The 20,670-nt window shown below is 33.7% G+C and overlaps 1 protein-coding gene across 1 annotated transcript in view; it reads right to left on the bottom strand.

The window, feature by feature from the left end:
• Positions 1-20,670, bottom strand: part of LOC128871654 (protein CREBRF homolog) — a 161,784-nt gene that overhangs the window by 120,033 nt on the left and 21,081 nt on the right. The window contains exon 2 of the mRNA XM_054113581.1: positions 6,362-6,409. The gene's annotated coding sequence lies outside the window, so the exon portion shown is untranslated. The remainder of the gene's footprint in view (positions 1-6,361; positions 6,410-20,670) is intronic.

The following is a 20,670-nucleotide window of genomic DNA, read 5'->3' on the forward strand; positions in this document are numbered from 1 at the left end:
TGCATAGAAAACTTATTAAAGCTTAAAATTAAAAATTTTGAAAACGAAAATTTGAATTTTTTTTTTAAAAAAAATTTGAATTTTTGAGAAAAAAAAAATTTGAATTTAAAAAAAAAAAAAATTAAAAATTTAAATTTAAAAAAAAAAAACTTAAAATTTTTGCCGAAATGATTAAAATTAAAAAAAAAACATTTAGGATTTTGAAAACAGATTTCGAAAGTTGAAAAAAAAATTTTTAATTTTAAAGAAAGAAACATATTAAAAATATTTAAAGCTTTTGCAAGAAAACCAAATTATTAAAAAAAAACTTAGCTAAAACACAAACACTCAAGAGATAAAAAAAAATAAAATTTTAATTTTGAAAACAAAAATTTAAAGTTTGGAAAAACAAATTAAAAATTTTACAAATAAATTTAAATTTTGGAAAAAATAAGAGGATTTTGAAAATAGAATTAAAAAAAAAAATTAAAAACTTTACAGGATACATTTTATTTTTAGAAGTTAGAAAAAATTAAATGTTTTAGAGAAAATTTTAGAGTAAAATTAAAAACTTTGAAAGTAAAATTTCTTTAAATTAAAAACTATTTTGGAAAAAGCTTAAGATTAAAAAAAAGTATTAAAAATTTTGAAAATAAAAATTAAAAAAAAAATACTTAAAATTTTTGAAAATAAAAATTAAAAAAAAAAATTATAAAAAAAAATGTAGTTAAACAAAAGTTTGCAAAAAGCTTAAAAAAAAATTAAAAAGAAAAAAATAAAAATAAAAAATATTAAACTTTGAAAAAAAATTAAAAATTTTGAAAATAAAATTCTGTAAAAACATTAAAAATTTCGCAAACAAAATATATAAATAAAACCAATTAAAAATTTGCAACAAAAATTTAATTTTAGAGAAAAAAATGTGAATTAAAAAATTTGCAAAAAACGAATTATTAAAATAATTAAAAAAGATTTGAAAATCAAATTAAAAGTTAAGCAAAATAAAAATTTTTGAAAAAAAATTCGGGATTTTGAAACAATTAAAAATTTTGAAAAAACAAATAAAAAATTTCAAAAAGAATTAAAATTGTGAAAATAAAACCTGAAAAATAAAATTAAAAAAACTAAGAAGGATTTTACAGAAAAAATTACAAATTTTGAAAAAAACAAATAAAAAATTTGAAAAAGAATTAAGATTTTGAAAATGAAATTTAAAAAACTAAGAAGGATTTTACAGAAAAAATTAAAAATTTTGAAAAAACAAATAAAAAATTAAAAAAAAAATTAAAATTTTGAAAATAAAACCTGAAAAATAAAATTAAAAATACTAAGAACTTTGACAAAAAAAAAATATTTAAAAAAAAATTTAGATTCATTCAGTACTGAATATTTTGCTATCGATATTTTTCAACTATTTAACTTCATTTCTTTGGCTCTTCGATTCAAAGTTATATGGCCTCTGGTGACGGTCAAGCATTGTTTGACAAGAACTTTATATGTGTGCGTGTCGGGTGCTTGACGCTAATATCTAAAATTTTTGATTTTTACCGACAACAAGTATGTGTGACACGACGCCACCCGACTGCACTAACACATACAAAGCTCAGTCAAGCATGCTGTATCGTCACCAGAGGCCAATAACCCTAGTAAACTAGTGTACACTGGTATAAAAATGCACTGGACTACATGAGATGACAAGTTTTAATAGAAATATGCAAAACTAAAAATAAAATATAAACAAGAGAAATTGCAATAAAAAGTAGACTAACAACAACAATTAACCGTAATTTTGCAATAATATTTTTTGCATGGCACCTCATCAGAAAGCATGAAGCACCGCGGGGTTCGTATTGTTGTTTCAACACGGCCTTTATGGTCGGCTACAGCGGGCTGTGGACGGCGATCAAAAGTGCAGTTGCTATTTTGTTATTGTTTCTGTTAATGAAGGCGATTTTCAAGTTGAATGGCATTTCGTAGTCATAAGTTAGCACACACACGCACACATGCGCGCATATTTTCAACAAAAGTTTACATTAAAAATGAATAAATAAATAAATAGAGACGAGTAAGCGTAGCTATGTGAATACACGCAAATATATGCATGCAAATATATACAATTTGTGTATGCAAATATCTTTTTTTTTTGTTTTGTTTTTTTCCACACTTCATAATGCAATAACACTTTATGACCACAACTAAAAGCAAAATGCTAGAAAATGGAGGGAAAATGCATTAAAATTGAAATGAAAAAGTTCCCGTCAGACTTTGTTTTGTAAACAAGAACTGGCCAGTGAAATTAGTTTACTTAACCCTAAAGCACACAAGTGAGCCTCTGAGGCTCAAATCTATATCATGACTGCAGTTTCTTCATGGCTTTTAAAAAAAAGTCTTTCATCTTTTTGGTATTCTTCAATATAAGTTCCTTAATTAATTTAGTGTTATTAGTTTTCAAAATATAAATATATTTAATCTCAAAAAAATTTTTTAATATAAATGTTACACATTTACACATATGTGCCTAATGAGCTCCTTCATATTTTTGGGTTATTGTTATGCTATTTCAATTGCAAAAATTTATGTCAATGCAAATTTGGTTCGAATAAAAAAGAATACGTTGATTGTGTCAGTAACTTGTGTAATAATATAAAAAAAAAATTCATAACGGTTGATATAACAACCGTCTGTTTTGATAATCTCTAACGGAATATTGATCATTGTATAGACATTGTTTATGTACGTTCGAAAATTTTTGTATTTATTTTCAATAATGCTGAGTGGTACAACGTTCGTCATTTCGTTTGGATTGTCTTGGTAAGTACAAAATTCATAATTCCGAGATTCTCATATCGAAAATAATTCAAAAAAACATATTTTTTTATAGAAAATGGCGAAAACTAAACTTAGTGATACACAAATTGCACAGGCTTTAGAAAACTCTGTTGAAGAAGAAGAAGAGTTCGTTCTTCCTGATTTTTCTTCTGATTCGGAATCAGAATATGTTTTTTCTGCTTCGGAAATTGAAGATGAGTTTTCAGACGATGGCGCTGAAAATATTGAAGACGCAACAGAAAATATGGCAATTTACAAAGGAAAAGATGGAACTATATGGTCGAAAAGTCCCCCACCAACCTCGAAAATTCGATCTTCCAACAAAATAAAAGGCAAAGTTGTTAAGGTTTTATTGCCTCCAGGGAAAACTTTGGAAAATATACTTGATTGCTTCAGACTGTTCATTTCCAATGAAGTTTGTGCACAAATAATCCAATACATTAATCAAGAAGCGGAAAGGGTATATGCTAATCAGTCGATAAAATGGAAAGCACTAGATAATGATGAGTTATTATCTTTCTTCGGACTTCTTATGACAGCAGGACATATGAAATCAAACAATCAAAATTACCGTTTATTTTGGGATCGGCTTTATGGAATAACAATTTTCAAAGCAAGTATGTCAAGTCGCAGATTTGAGGAATTATTGCGTTTTATACGTTTCGATGACAAATTGACCAGATCCTCACGACGACTAGGGGATAAGTTGGCCCCTATTCGAAATATTTGGGATATGGTTAATCACAATTTAGGTAAATATTATATGCCAAGTGAATATTTAGTTGTCGATGAACAACTCATGCCATGTCGAAGCCGCTGTTGCTTTATTCAGTATCTTCCTTCTAAGCCTGACAAATACGGCATAAAAATTTGGTGGCTGTGTGACAGCAAAAACGCATATCCTCTTCGAGGAATTCCTTATACAGGAAAAGAAGGAAATACGAGAAGTGTTGGCCTTGCTAAAAATGTCGTTGAACGACTTTGTGAACCCTATTACGGGACAAACCGAAATATAACAATGGATAACTATTTCACAAGTAAAGAATTAGCAGAAAACCTTCTTGGTAAAGGACTCACTATCGTTGGAACTTTGAGAAAAAATAAGGCTTGCATCCCGCCTGAATTTTTGCCCAACAGAAAAAGAGCAGTTTCATCTACAATATTTGGCTTTCAGAAAAATATAACTATTGCTTCACATGTTCCAAAAGTCGGCAAGGCAGTTATTTTTTTGTCAACAATGCATCACACATGCAATATTTTGAAAAACGGTGAAAAAAATATTTCAGAAATAAATATGTTTTATAATGAAACCAAGGGTGGTGTTGATAATAGGACTATGAATAAGTTCGTGCGGTTTTACAACAGATGGCGTAACTTGATTATTATTCCATCGATCCACATTTCCAAACATTCATTGGAGAGCTACTGTCGTAAGGCACAAACGTCAGTATAAGTTTTTTATTTGAAGCGTAAACAACAATATTTTTACCACACTTGAAAATGTCGAATTTCGTGCCAAATAATGTGTTTTTGCGGGGAATTCTTCTTCATTATTTTAATATGAAGAAAAAAGCAGCCGAAAGTCATCGTATCTTGGTGGAAGTTTATGGTGAGCATGCTCTATCTGAGCGAACGTGCCAGAAGTGGTTTGCACGCTTTAAAAGTGGTGATTTTGGCTTGGAAGACGAAGAACGCGAGGGTGCGCCGCCAAAGTTCATGGATACCGAATTGGAGGAATTGCTCGATCAAGATCCGGCTCAAACGCAAGAAGAGGTTGCAAAAACTTTGGGAGTTGATCAATCAACCATTTCCAAACGTTTAAAAGCCATGGGAATGATCCGAAAGGTAGGCCATTGGGTGCCGTATGAATTGAAGCCAAGAGACGTTGAACGCCGTTTTATGGCATGCGAACAACTGCTTCAACGGCACAAAAGAAAGGGTTTTTTGCATCGAATTGTGACTGGCGATGAAAAGTGGGTCCATTACGACAATCCAAAACGTCGGGCAACGTATGGATACCCTGGCCATGCTTCAACATCGACGTCGGCGCAGAATATTCATGGCCTGAAGGTTATGCTGTGTATCTGGTGGGACCAGCTGGGTGTTGTGTATTATGAGCTACTGAAACCGAATGAAACGATTACGGGGGATGTCTACCGACGACAATTGATGCGTTTGAGCCGAGCACTGCGAGAAAAACGGCCGCAATACGCCGATAGACACGACAAAGTTATTTTGCAACATGACAATGCTCGGCCACATGTTGCACAAGTGGTCAAAACATACTTAGAAACGCTCAAATGGGATGTCCTACCCCACCCGCCGTATAGTCCAGACCTTGCGCCATCCGATTACTATCTCTTCCGATCGATGCAACATGGCCTGGCTGACCAGCACTTCCGTAATTACGATGAAGTCAAAAAATGGATCGATTCGTGGATTGCGGCAAAACCGACCGAATTTTTCACAAAGGGAATCCGTGAATTGCCAGAAAGATGGGAAAAAGTAGTAGTAAGCGATGGACAATATTTTGAATATTAAATTTGTAACCATTTTACGTCAATAAAGTTTCAAATTTCGAAAAAAACCGCACGAACTTATTCATAGTCCTATTACATTCGACCAACTTGTACATGAATACATGACAAAACGCAAAACGAACCGTTGGCCTCTTGCATTTTTTATGAATATGTTGGATGCAGCAGGAATTGCAGCATACATTATATGGACAAAACAAAATTCTTTATGGAACAGCGGAAAGTCTAACCGTCGACACCTTTTTCTCAGAGAACTTTGTGAGCAGTTAGTGGAACCTATGATATTGAAAAGGCAGAAAAAACCACACATGAGAATGGAGACACAAAGCGCAATTTCAGATATTTTGCAAATTCGCAACGATGTATTGCCTGTAAGTAGCAATGACAACAATAATAAAAGAAAACGTTGCTATATTTGCCCTTCAAAAAAAGCAAGAATGCAAAAGCAATGTTGTAAAATTTGTAACAAAAACGTCTGTAATGAGCATTCTCAAACAACCAAAATTTGCCAAAATTGCGAAAACAATAAATGAATTAAATATGTAATAAATAAAAATTTGTCAATTTATGTTTTTTTTTTTTTCATGAAATAAAGATTTGAGTTATAAAAACACCATTTCATCAATATATTTACTTTTTCTTATATATGAGCCTCAGAGGCTCATTTGTGTGAATTTGTCATTTTTCAAATTGTGTGCTTTAGGGTTAAAGTGTTGACGGAATACTGCAAATTGAATATGTACTTATGCATAGGTTTGTGTGTATATGCATGGGCCAAATGTTATATATTTTTTTAATGTTTTTCTTTATTATCATTTTTGTTAAATAAATTAGCAAAATGCTGAATGCTTGAATTTGTTACTTTTGTTATAATTTTTATTTATTTTTTTTTGGTTTTATGAGTAGTAATTTTTTGTTGATTATTTAATTATGCCTGCTAAAAGACGAACTACAGCTTATAAACATGCATATGTGCTTATGTATATGTACCACTGTATGTTGTATGTCAAACTCACCTCGCAGAAAAATTCACGATCAGTTCAATTTGCTTGTTGTTTAGGTTTCTGCAAGTGGTAAGAGAAAAAAATAGCCATTATAAAAATTCAAATTCTCATAAGAATACAGACGTGAATGCATATACTTAAACATATTTGAAATTCAATTAGAATATGCACACATGATCATACATTAGGGGGGTTCAAATGTGTTTGGACTTTGCCTCCGTGCCTAAAGTAGTCTACTGGTGGATTCTGAGCATAAAAGCCCATGACGGCTTATTTATAAAATGATAATTTCAATATTAGTCCTGAGTTCTAAAATTTCCCAGATGTTTTCACTGATAATATTATTTTTTTATGTTCAAATACTTTCATACATTTTTTAATACTTTGTTATTGTTTTTTGTGTTCTTTTTTTAAGTTCTTTTTTTATGATTCCGAATAGAAATAGTTGCGAAAAAATTGTCTTATGTGAGAAAATTATTGTGTTTTAGGAATTGTTGTTGTTGCTGTTGAAGCGGTTGAGTATTTCTACTGAAATAGTCCTAATTAGCAACCAGCACCGTTTTACTACCACTGTTCTCGTGTGATGATGTCTTGTTTTTTGTTTTTTTCTAAGTCACATCCATTTTGTTTTAGGAATTACCCACCTTTTTTCAAAAACAAAAAAATATTAGAAACACTTTTTTATTTTGGTCGGAGAAAATCCTTTACTGTTTCATTTTTTCTGTTATTTACATTTACCACCTTGATCACAAAATTAGAAAAGTGCGCTTCACGTCAACTCAGCGCGCGTTGATCTTGCAAGGCCGCGAAATATTTCTGACAACGTGTGGATCGGAGTAGTTGCAGGGATCTTCTGAGGTTGACAAAATGTCAGCTCTCGAATTTTGTGGGTGTCCTCACACGAAACTATCCGCGAGTTATTCGTCCTCGGCATTACTTCGAGTGAATTGTATTACTTTTCGAGTCAGTTGTATGAAGGATGAGGTGGAATCATTTCAGCACCTTCTCCTTAGCTGTCCTGCTATCGTGGTTCTAAGATTTAGGCATTTTGGTTCTTATTTCTGCTGATATTAACAACCTGATGAACTTCATTAGCAGCATAAAACAGTTAACACAACCGTAACTCAGTCATCGATAGTAATCCACAAATACTTAACCCCGTTTTTGCAGCCTCTGACCAGGATCCTTTAGAAAAAGGAGGTTCTATCTATTCATGTATTTTTTTTCAGAACTACCAGTAGAATAACAAAGGAAAGAACAAAGTTGATTATTTTTTATATAATAACAAATTGGCCCGCCCTAATGATTAAAGGCACATGAATATGCATATGCATATGAATATATTTTATATAAACATTTATAAGTTGTCAAGTCGAAGACATTTCTTTCTTACAAAGTGCAAAGTGCAATAAAATTACACATTTTTTGTATTAGATTTTATTATTTGCCTCAAAAGAGGAATTCTCGATCATCGCAGATTGGTGCTAATCGATTTTCGAGGAATTGAATCGATGCTTCTAAATGTTAAAATCAAAATAACAACAAAGTAAAATAAAGCGAATAAAGAAATATTTTACTTATTATAATAATAAAATAAATAGTAGTTCGTTGAGAGTGCCAGGATGCACATGCATTCCACTGAAGCGTCTTTAATAAATCAAGCGAATATCTGAACCGTTTGCCTTAAAACAACGTGGGGGTGACGTGATCCTACTTCCGTGCCAAAAGTGAGAATCACGTATCAAACACGTGATGTCTTGTTTAGGCCAAAAGTGGTTTGGCCAAAAGGTTTGGCCACGTATCAAATACGAGATTGTTTTTACGCACGAAAGAATCTTTTATCGAAAGTGACACACACAATTGCCACTGGATTCATAAGGCAAGGGTTTTTTTTTCATACCGTCGCAGAAACTCCGCTTCGTATGGAACCGTCATCTACCTTGAAACCGCTTTCGCATGATATCAGAGTGCCGTGCCATCTGCCTCGTTACATTCTATGCCTTTTTCTTCCAGAGAATTCTGTCCGCGAAACCACTGATGATCTCCTACGTTTCCCCGCTGCTTAGCATCTTGGCGATTACATTTTCAGTGGTTCTGTAACCAACTGCATTCCCCAGCGTTCGACGTTCTTGCTCCCAAAGTATGCATTGGAAGAATGTGTGGTCAGCGTCATCTTCGCCGGCACCCTCGAATATACATGTGGGGTGTCTACGTTTTCTTATTTTGAGCAAGAATTTCTCGAAATACCCATACCCGTAAGCATTTGGGCCCTATACAAATTTAGTTATCGAAGTTCCTACTGTACCACATAGTGACGTCTTTTATTAGCCTAGCCGCGCATCTGCCGCGTGTTTCGTTAATTCAGCGATCTTGCCTTAGCGTTGCATCATTAATTTCGCGCGATGCAGGTTTGCTAGCTTTTTCTTCCATTCCCTATTTCTTTAACGCCCATAACTATTTTCTCTCAAAAGCTAGTAATTCTATCGCTTTTGAACCGCTTATTAGTTGAATTGACCCTGATAGTGCGCGTTAGGCGGACACAACTCTCAGGGCTGCAGTTCTTTGTGCCGATGGTAGGAGCTTGCAACCATGATTTACCTTTAGCGGATTTGCTCACAGTTCAGCTCCGTACAAGAGAACGAAGAACGTGGTAGCCATAATTATTTCCCGTTTCCTTTGGGTTGGATCTGCCATGCTTACCATCAGTCTAGTGAGTAGGGATGCCATCTTAGCGGTTTTCTCTGCTGCGTGCTTTATTTGGGCCCAGAAGGTTAATCCTGAGTCCAGTCTTATTACAAGTTACTGTAGAACCTTTTTTGTGATTAGCGTATTTGAGCAAGTTTGCATGCTAACTTCTGACGTGATGTGTTTCTTGGTTAGAAGTATGAGCTCCGATTTCTCTGTGGCTAATTTGAGGCCACGTGAATCTAACTACGTTTGTGTTCGTATCATTACTTTGTTAAGAGCTTCTTCAAGGTTTCGCACTGTGCTGACTGCGGCGATATCGTCCGAATATCCGATTAGAAAGGTCTTACGGGAATTTCTATATTGTATATCTCGTCATAACTAATGTTCCACAAGTTGTGACCGACAATTGATCCTTGCGGCGCTCCGGATGTGCCGTTAATACAACGAAAACCCTCTGGGGTTTGATAGACGAGTTTGTGGACTCGTAAGTAATTCTTCATTATGCGCAGTAGGTATGCCGGAATTTTTAGCCTTAACTCTAAGACGGCCAATATGTCCGCCCATCTTTCGCTATTGAAACCATTCCTTACATCTAAGGTGGCAAGGAGGACTATGCTTCTGGATTGAATTCTGCCCAGTTGTGCTACTCCTATGCAGTTTGTGACAGTTTCGATTGCCCCTGTCGTAGACATTTCGCGCCTAAAGGCGTCCTGTTTTGCTGATAATCCAACACACTTTGGCTGCGGTCAGTCGAAGCTTGATCAGTTTTTCAAGAAGCTTGCCTGCTGTGTTTTCCATATTTCGGGAAGAATTCCCTCCCTTAGACAGGCGTTGTACATGTCTACATGACTTGTGGTCGTTCCTTTGCGATCTCCTTGAGAACTTCTGTGGGTACTCCATCCGGCCCTGGTGCCAGGCAAAGGGATTAAAGCACACTTCGATATTTTAATATTTTCTCTATTAGACTACCGAAGAATCAAAGCCCAAGCGTTCTGATTCAGTAGAGAGAATTTTTGGTTTGTCATTTATACCAAATTTTTAACAGAGATAACTTTTTTTTTTATTACTTTTATATGGGAGGGAGGGGTTGTTACTGACCGATTTCGCCCATTTTTAAACCAAACAACCTTGGACAAAGAGTAATGTGTGTACCAAGATTGTGCATAAGTGCGCGCGGGTGTAAACAAGAACAAATTCACTTCACACAACAGCAGCAACAAATTGCGAGTGCTTTTCCTCCGACACGAGTTGCTCACATGCTCATGTCAACGTGCCAGCTGCTTGACCAACGATGAGTCAGTTATTTAGCCAATTCACTGGTAAGCAATGCGGAAATGCAAAATAGACGCGTCGTCAAGCAGCCAGTAGCCCACACATAGCAAAATAACTTGAATGACAAGAAGAAATTCTTAAAATAAAGACGAAATGCGATAATCAAGCATCTAAAAGAAGTCTTAAAAGACAATGCCAATTGCTAGTATTGGCAATAGCGAGGTAACAGATGAGATTTAGTAAGCAGCAAAACACTTACATATGTAAATGTGCATAGAGTAGACCAGATGAGGGTTGAAAAACGCATGTGGGTGTGTGGGGAATATTTGATATACTAACTTTTGGGGATGATGTTTTATTTGATTACTTCTAGTGATTTGAGTGAAGTACTGTACATACATACAGTGGTGGCGAAGTAAGTAGGAAGGTTTAACTTTAATCTTTAACCTGTTGCTGCTTTTTCTCTTACAAGTTTTAGCAGAGATTTTTGGATGTGCTTTTTTAATAATAAAATAAAAATAAGAGTATTTTAATTAATAAAATAATAAACTAAAAGTTTTTGATGTACTTTTTTTCTAATAGCGGTCGCCCATCGGCAGGCAATGGCAAGCCTCCGAGTGTATTTCTGCGATGAAAAAGCTCCTCATAAAAACCATTTGCCGTTCGGAAACGGCTTAAAACTGTAGGTCCCTCCATTTGTGAAACAACTTCAAGACGAACGCCACAAATAGGAGAAGGAGCTCGGTCAAACACCTAACGGAAGTTTAGACGATAAGTCTTAATTTTTTTTTAGTAAAATTTTGTAGGCTGTAGTAACTATTAAAATAATATTAAAATAAAATTCTTATTTATTTAAAGTTTTGCGGCAATGTGGAGGAATTCAGCTCAAGACATTTTTTTTTTGTTTTAGTTTAGCTTGACAATCGGAGGATTGGAACTATTGCATATTTTTTTTGTTTTATCAAACTACTTAAAATAACTATAACAACATTTGAAACTCATTGTCATGGATTAAACCTTTTTTTTTTAACTTCAGGCGTTCCAACCGCACTTTCCCATTCCACAATAAGCGAATTTTTTACTTTACAAATGAAGATGGATATTCCACATATTAAAAAAGCCGCTCGACAGCATTACAAAAGTGGTGCTAGAATGGAACCCGCAAGGTCGCAGAAGTCGCGATCATACAAAAAACACTTGGAGCAGATCAACACTCCGCGAACTTGCAACAGTCAATATAACGTGTGACACTGCAAAAATAACTACCCGGAACCGGGTCAGATGGAAAAGCCTAGTAGAGGTCCTATGCTCCCAAGAGGAGTGAAACAAGCTAGAAAAAAGTGTTAGAAGCTTTCAGTAGAACTCTGATCTGGATATGACAACAGCTATTTGTGCAGGGTAATGCTAATTTATTTTAACCCTCCGTTGGACACCTTTTTTCGGTTGAGCACTCGGATCTGACCACCTTCGACCTGTTCAAGAATACTTTTTAAAAGGTTTTATTCATAAATCGATAGAAAATTAAAATTTAGGGAACTACCTGCAAACTCAAATCGTTAGCTATAAAATAAATTAATGTTAAATGCATGTCAAAGTCAAAAAAGTCTGGCCAGACCCGGGTGCCAAACGGAGAGTTAACTTAATTTATTTTGTAATTTAAATGATCTTTTCTTTTATTTAACCCTATTCTATTTATGATAGAAAAGAAAAATGTTTAATTGGTTGCCATTAAAAAGTGGCACTCCCAATTACTCCGCCACCAATGTAGCGAGTGTACATTTCATAAATCGATTTTCCAATTATTGTGCATCAATTTACTCATAATATAATACAACCTGATTTTATTTTATTTAATCTCGATTTTATTTTATTTAGTTTATTTTTACTTTACTTTATTTTATTTAGTTTATTTTTACTTTATTTTATTTTATTTAGTTTTCCTTTTTATTTATTTTTTATTTTTATTATTATTTTTTCTTTTTATTTATTTTTTTCTGTATTTTTTTACCTTATTTTATTTTTCCCATTTTTTATATCGTACTCGTTTTATTAAATTAAATTTCTTCTTCTATTTTTATTTATTTTAAATTGTTTTATTACCTTTTTTTTTATTTGAAGGTAATTTATATTATTTTATCTTTCCATTTTTTTTAATTACCTCATTTGATATAATTTAATTTTTTTCTTCTATTTCTATTTAATTTGATTTTTTGCTCTATTTTATTTTATTTAAAATTATTTTATTTTATTTATGCTATTTTTTATATAAATTTATTTTACTTCTTTTTATTTAATCTTATCTCATTACGTTTCATATTATCTTATTTTATTTTAATTTATTTTATTTTCATTTAATTTATTTTTTTTATCTTATTTTTTTCATATTTTTTATCCGGCTTCGCTTTATTTAATATAAATAAATTTTTTGTATCATTTTACTTTATTTTCTTTGATTTTAATATATTTCTTTTTTTATTTGTATCACTTGTGTTTATTTTATTTTATTTTACTTTCCTATTTTATTTTATTTTATCTTATACTCTTTCTTATTTAATTAAATTACATTTTATTTTATTTAATGTTTATTTATTTTGTTCAGTTCAATTTTATTTCTTATTTTGTTTTTTAATCTTTTTTTCTTCTACCTCGCTTTATTTACTTAAATTTTACTTTTTTATTATAGTTTATTTTAATTTATGATATTTTTCACTTCAATTTATTTTCCTTTATCTTATTTTCTTTTTAATTTACTTTATATTTTTTCGTTTTACTTACCTTAATTTCACTTTTTTATCTTATTTTCTTTCAGTTTTATTTATTTTCTTTCATTTAAATTCATTTTATTACAGCATTAAATTTTTATTTTATATTTATCTTATTTTTTTCTAATTTTTTTCGTTTCATTTTGTTTTATTTTATCTTACATTTTTTATAATTTTTTTCTTATTTAATTAATTTTAATTCACTTTTATTCGATTAAATTTTTTCATTTCATTTTATTTTATTTTTTCTTTTTTATCTTATTTTTATTCTTCTTCGCTTTATCTACTTCAATTTCGTTTTTTTTATTATATTATATCTATTTATTTTATTTGAATTATTTTATATTATTTTATTATAATTTATTTTATTTTATTTTATTTTATTTGTTTGACCTACTTCGTTTAATTTAATTTAATTTCACTTTTTTATTTTATTTTCTTTTTTTTAAATTTATTTTCTTTTATTTTGTTTTCTTTTAATATATTTTTTTTTTCTTTTATTTTGTTTTCTTTTATTATCATTTATTCTCTTTTATTTTTATTTTTTTTTCTTTAATTTCTATTTATTTTATTATTTCGTCTTATCTTATTTTATTTTTCCCTATTTCTTAATTACTTGGTTTTATATAATTTATTTTAATTTAATTTATTCTTTACCTTTTATTAATTCGCTTTTTAATTTTATTATTCATTTTATTTAATTTAATTTCACAGCAGTTTATCTCACTTTATTCTGGTTTACTTTTAGTTTATTTTAATATATTTCATTTCGTTTAGTTTTATTATATTCACATAGGTCTGCCTGAAAATTAAATTATACAATATTTCAAAAATTAATTTGCTAAAATGTATTCGCTGTTTACCTTCAGAAACTCATTCACTTTCAGCCACAGTCACTCCTATCCAAACGCTTCTCATAAAAATTAGTTTAACGAAGAGAAACGAACTGGTTCCACTAAATTTACCGAACAATAACAAGTCATCAACAAGTAAACAAAGAAGAAGTAACGATTTAAGCCACAAACAAACAAGTTCAATACAAGTTCCCTCCAAACCGGATAAGGAGCACCTAAATTGTTGAGGTACCAACCCTCTAAGTAACGGCGAGTGCACAAGAATACTCGTACGCTATCAAAACAACGACGCGACGCGAGTCCCTATGAGAAAGAAAAACAACTACACACTACGCAAGGACACAACAAAACGAAAACGTCTGACTCCGCTGGATTGCACTCGAAAACTGTGTCAGTGCTCAAGGCAGGAGTGCCCAGGAAGCTAAAATTTCGCTAACAATTATTGTCGGCAAGTATAAAAATCTACGAATGTACAAAACAAAAACCACCACTTTGCACAGACTTTCAGGTTATACTCCTTGCCTTGGTGTGTCTCCCCCTCGCCGCAGTGCGCTTTATGTTCACAGCGTCCTTTTAACATGAAGACTGGTAGTTAAAGCACAACAAGTCCTTGGTCTCCCTTAGCTTGGTTTACTAAAATGTGGAATATCAACAAGAAATTAATGCTGGAAATGCCAAAAACAGCCAAAGCAATAACACAGGCAAAACAGATAAATCACAAGTAGCAAAAAGAGGAGAAATAGAAGAAGAAACAGAAAGAAAATTAAGCTCACCCATACTTACACACAAAACCCTTATTTCAAATTGACAATTCAAGGATTGCTGATGATTTTCTAACAAGGCAAAAGCCAATAGAGAAGGCGAAGGCCGCAGGAGGAAGCTGAAGGCAATAGTAAAAGCAGCAGTGAAGGTGAAGCTGAAGGCCGTGACAAAGCGTTCAAGGGAAGGAAACATACAAAAACATGAATTAATACTTGTATGTGTGAATTTTTATTAAAGCATAAAACTAACCCTCTTCCTGCGCTTTTTGTATTCTACCAAGCCGCCGCGCATTCTTGCCGTGCTTCTGGTTAGATGCCACTAAGTACTCAGCTCGGACGCGAATAGCGAAGGGTGGAAAAGCGTGGTGGACTGCTTGAGACATTCATTTGATAAAGCATAGCAACAGGATGAAAAAATTGGCGATGGTAAATCATTCGAAATTTATATTGTCTGCAGTGCGAGGTTGGATTTTATTAAGGCGAGATTTTTATTGGATGTACAGCAGTGAATCATGAAGTATCATTGAAGTTCATTCATGAAAATCTATATTGGAGAACCACACTAAGGTGGTTAGTAATAAAAAAAAAATAAATGTGAAACTCTTCAATGAATTTAAAATTCTTCCCGAAATGGACAAAATTCTTTTCATGAAGTATTGCAAAGTGGCTGCCCTATGTCCTAGATAGCCTCACGACTTCCATCTTTGAGGTCTTGAATCGACCCTGAGTTGTTGGCGTAGACCTTCTATTTCACGTGGCCTCAAAGAAAAAAGTCACACCGTGTTAAATCACAAGATCTCGGTGGCCAATTGTGATCACCTCTTCGAGAGTTGTTGAAAATAAACGTTGTCCAGATCAATACCATCCAATTTCGGCCATAAAAAATCGTTAAGGGGGAAACCGGTTTAGAAGGCCAAAATTTTGGTGTTTTTCGAGAATGTTTGGAACAAAGAAGGAATAATCAGAAATTGTTTAAGTTTAGAGGATATTTTATTTATATTTTTAGATACACTTTTAAATTTTTTTGAAGCTATTTCCGCAAGAGATAGTGGCGTTAGAGCGTGCTGTCCATGGACGATCGCCATTCGAGTTTCTTGCTGGTGGGAATTCCTGCAATTTTTCTATGAAATCAACAGGATTTTTTTTTATTAACAACATATTTCCTAAGAATATGAACCTAATTGTGGTAAAAAAATATTGAAAATTGCATGCTTTTGAGGCGCTTGAACACAAAGTAGTTTTTTTATACCATATTTTTTCATCTATTTTGCTTAAAAAACCATATTTTAAATAATAATGTAATCCCAGAATTAGGTTCATATAGATTAGAATTGAATAAAGAAAAAATCTCGCAAAATTTTAGAACGATTGGTCGATAACTTTTTACGCTAGAATTCCCACCAGTTCAAAAAAGTAGTTTCGTGAAAAATCTCGTTCTAACTAACGCGCGCTACGGTGCGGAACCGACGGGCAGTCACTTAAGTGCACATAGAATCGGGAATAATGCAAATTTCGCTTTAAAATTTTTACCACATATTCTTGAGTAGTTATACTAACGATTTATGCAATAAAAAAAATCGATTTTTTGATCGATCTAAACCGGTTTCCCTCTTAATCATCTCTCGAGAGCGCAATCCATTCATTCATAACACCTGTTATTGGGGCAGGCATAGGCAAATGGGTGGTGCGTGACTAACATACGGAAGAGCACAAGTTCGAATCTCTGTGCATGAATCACCAAATGATAGAAACATTTTTTCTAATACCTGTTGCCCCTCGGCAGGCAAAGCAAAACTTCAAGTGTATTTCACACATCAGCCGTTCGGAGTCAGCTTAAAAATTCCTTCGATTTGTGGAAAAACACAAGCACACGACAAATTGAACGAGGAACTCTGCCAAACACCAAATTAAGGCGCTTTGGACGCGAAAGAACTTTGCCATTAGTTGCGAGATCCTTTTGCTCCTTAATTTTTTCGAAAAAATCGTAGGATCAAACTAAGATATCGCGCGTCACAGCTGCAAAGTCTTCAATATTTCACTTGTATTTATTTGTTGTTGCTGTAGCAGTACACTGTAGACGACTGTATTTCTGTTTATTCTCTTTCGTATGTGGCTCTAAAGCTGTTTCGTCAGTTTGGGCCGAGGATAAAAAAATGCTTCAATAGCTGCCACTTCCCTTCCGGAAATAGTGATAATTATTCATACCAAGCGGAGATAAATTTTTCTACACTCGATAATTTCATTGCGTTCGCGCCGTTGAAGAATCTTTTCACCGCAGTACCATCGACCTTTCTTACAATGTCCATGTAATTATAAAGCTAAACAGTTCGTTATTCCAACTTTTTCTCAAGAAATTAAGAGGCACGGAGTTATCGTCGCTGTATTTGCAAATCACACCGATTTAGAAATCTCTCATTTTCTTAAGCGCGTCTGTCGATTCGTTCATGAGGTTCGCCGTAAATTGGAAGCATCAGGCGGCAATGTGGAATTTGTTGCAAAACGGAAGAAAAACGAGGCACTGTCCGATCTGCAGAAATTCGCAAGTGCAAGCGATCTTTGGCGAGGGCCCTTCAAGATCAATGAGGACCCTTGCGAGGGAGTTTAAAATTTATGAGGGTCGAGTTGCTCCATTGAGTTATCAATGAATCGCCGGAGATGTTATGGTTTTGTTCTGACGAAAATTTGTTACCAAGACCAAAAGACCAACCGCAGAAATTACCAGAATGACAGATGGCTATGTTCCAATCCTAGAGAGGTTTCTGTTCTCAAGCACAGGAAATTTCCCGCCACACTTCTTTACTAAAGGATTCCTAGTAAATTCTGCTGCAGGCTCCAGTCACAGTAGCGAAGCCCTGAATTAAAAGTGTACGAGGTGACAGCCCATAAATCTTTCAGCAAGGCTCACTTGCAGAGCTTATCTGCTTTTTTCATGGCTATTCGGATATCCAGCGCATAACTCCATTTTGGAGAGGCCTAATACATTTTTAGGGTAATGCCGGCTACATCAAATAAGGCAAAATAGGTTAGGTTAAATAGGTTGCCAACATACCTCTCCACTGAAGTGTGCTACTGCAAAAGCACGGCGCAGTGGGGGCAGGGGGCTCAACAAGGGTATACAGCTGGATTGCTCGCTCAAAGTGATTGTGCTTTACAATTGTAAAACTATAAGCAGATCCTTGTAAGAGCACACATGTGATTGAATTCAAGGAACAGAGTACATACATACACACATGCTTACATACACATTTATGACTTTACATACATTCTTACCACATAATTTTCACTGACATTCTCCTCACCTTTTTACGATTCACCACTTCTTGTGCTTTTTACAGCTCGAAATGCTTTGATTTTACATTTGGCATTTGTCTTTTCGTGCGCTACGCGAGTCGATGTGTTATGGAATTCACTGAAACATGGACGAAGATGCACACACACGCACTTCTTTATATATTAACTTTATTCGAAATTCTATTGTTTTGAAAACAATAGAGGAAGAAAATGCCTAGAGGGGAGAAAACATGTTAAGCGACAGTCACACACAAGCCGCGCGCTATGCCGCTCACACTATGCAGTTTACGCATACACATACACATAAATACATATATGTACTCGTATATACAGTTGAGTTCATGAAAATAGTAGTGACCTTTTTTGACTTTTGCTTTCTAGGATTGTGAACACGTTTTCGTAGAGCAAACTGTGAGGGATAGAAAGGAAAAAATTAGCGGTACTTTTTCTTTTTAATGGTTAGAAGAAAAAATTGTTCAAGAGAACGGATGGACCGCTCCTCGGATCTTTAGTACTGTAGTTTGTGCTGTAGTAGGAAGCTTGAGATTAAGCGAGAGACTAAATTTTTATGCTACATATTTCGCATTTTTATTTAATGTGAAAATTATTTCATTAGTAAGAAAACAAAGAGGAAAATTTATAGTATTTAATAAAGCTTTATCAAATATCAGATAAAGTAACTTCAGGTACAGGCCGGTTTCCTTGATTAAAAGCAATAACTTTTATGGAAGAAATTATAGGGTGGGCCATGTAAAATTTGCTTTTCGAATCGGCTATAAAAAAAAACTAATCAATATTTTTTCAAACTTTTTTTTTTATTTTGAAGATTGAACATTGTCATTTATGAATGAAAAAGTTCTAATGACTGTCACGACTGGCTTTACAGTAGGCCATTCGATCAACCCAATTTTTAAGCACATTTTCGATTATTTGGGCTCCAATTTCATGAATGGCAACTTCGATTTCGTGTTTTAAAGCATCAATCGCCTCTGGATGGTTCGCATAGCATTTGTCCTTAACGGTTCCCCACAAAAAATAGTCCAACGGGCGGCCAATTGATATCGGAATTTCGGCTGATTATTCGGTTTTCAAAAACGGTAGCCAAAAGTTCGAGTGTAACTTTGGTAGTGTGACAAGTAGTGCGTCCTGTTGAAACCAAATGTCGTCCATGCCATCCTCTTAAATTTTTGGAAACAACTCGTTGAGCATGTCACGGTAACGTTCGCCATTTACTGTAACCGCGGCTCCTCGCTCATTTTTGAAAAAAAATGGCCCGATGATGCCGCCAGACCAAAAACCGCACCAAACAGTGACTCGTTGTGGATGCATTTGCTGCTCTACAGTAACGTGTGGATTTTCTGAGCCCCAAATTCGACAATTTTGCTTATTGACGTAGCCACCGATGTGAAAATCAGAAAAGAAGAAGAAGACTCACCACTTTGGAAATAGGTTTTCAATATTTCCCAATTTTGTTCAAGCGTATAGCGTCCCATTTCGTAAATGTCAAACCTTTAAGTAAATTATGAACACATTTGACATGTCATTTGTGTTACCATTTTCAAAAAAATAGGTGGTTCAAAAAGCAAATACTATATGGCCCACCCTGTAGTTATTAAAGCAACAGTATTTGATCTAGTAATTCAAGTTTTTCTGATGATTCAAGTGAAGACTGTACTTTACGCGAAAATAAGCATGCATCAAAATATTATTCCATCTAACGGTATTTATATACACATGGTAGAAAAAGTCTGCGTTCACCCACTGTTATAAAGTATTAAAATAATATATTTTAACGTGTTTATCTTAAAACTCTCAGTTATTTCTTTTCACTTATTTCAAAGAAAATTATTCGTAGAGGGTATGATCAAATTTTTTTGGAGTTTGAGCTGCGTCGTGTTCAGATAACGGGATTGTAATACAGTTTCTTAAATAGGCTGAGCAGAAAAAGTGTGCGTTCATTTCGAATAGTGACGATTATTTGCATGGCAATTACGTTAAATTTAATTTTAAATCATTCATGTAGTTGACGCGGTTAAGAACAAATCTAAAGAGGGAAAAATTGATATTAGAAATACATTTTTTGCTACTGTGGACCAAAGGCGAAAAGAAATAGATATTGGTGAAAGGAAAATCATTGTAAGTTTGTGGCAAAATAGTAAAAGCTATCGGGAAATTGCGAAAATTGTTGGGAGGCAATACTCCTCGGTCCAAAGAGTGATAAACAACTTCAAGCAAACGAATTGTTTGGAGTCTAAGCCTCGTTCTGGGCGTCCAAAAAAACTGACGGAAAGAGAAGAACGCAACATAACTATTCTTGTGAAGTCTAATCCACGACTAACAGCAAGCCAAATTTTAAAAGACATAGAAGTAAAATACCAAAAGAAAGTACATCCAGTAAATCGACTTAAGCGGTTGGCTTTCGCCAAGGAATACGTAAACAAGCCACCAGAGTGTTGGAATAGTGTGATTTTTTCAGATGAGAGCAAGTTTTGCATTTTCGGGATAAAAGGTCGTAAAATTATTTGGAGGAAAAACGGAACGGCACTTGGAAAGCAAAATCTGGTACCTACGGTAAAGCATGGGGGAGGAGGTGCCATGATATGGGGGTGTATGGCTAGTTCGGGCGTTGGAAATATACAGTTTATTGAGTCGATAATGAACAGATATGATTATCTCGATATTTTAAAAACGAA

Source organism: Anastrepha ludens, chromosome 2 (genome assembly GCF_028408465.1).
Source record: "Anastrepha ludens isolate Willacy chromosome 2, idAnaLude1.1, whole genome shotgun sequence".
Taxonomy (NCBI): Eukaryota; Metazoa; Arthropoda; class Insecta; order Diptera; family Tephritidae; genus Anastrepha; species Anastrepha ludens.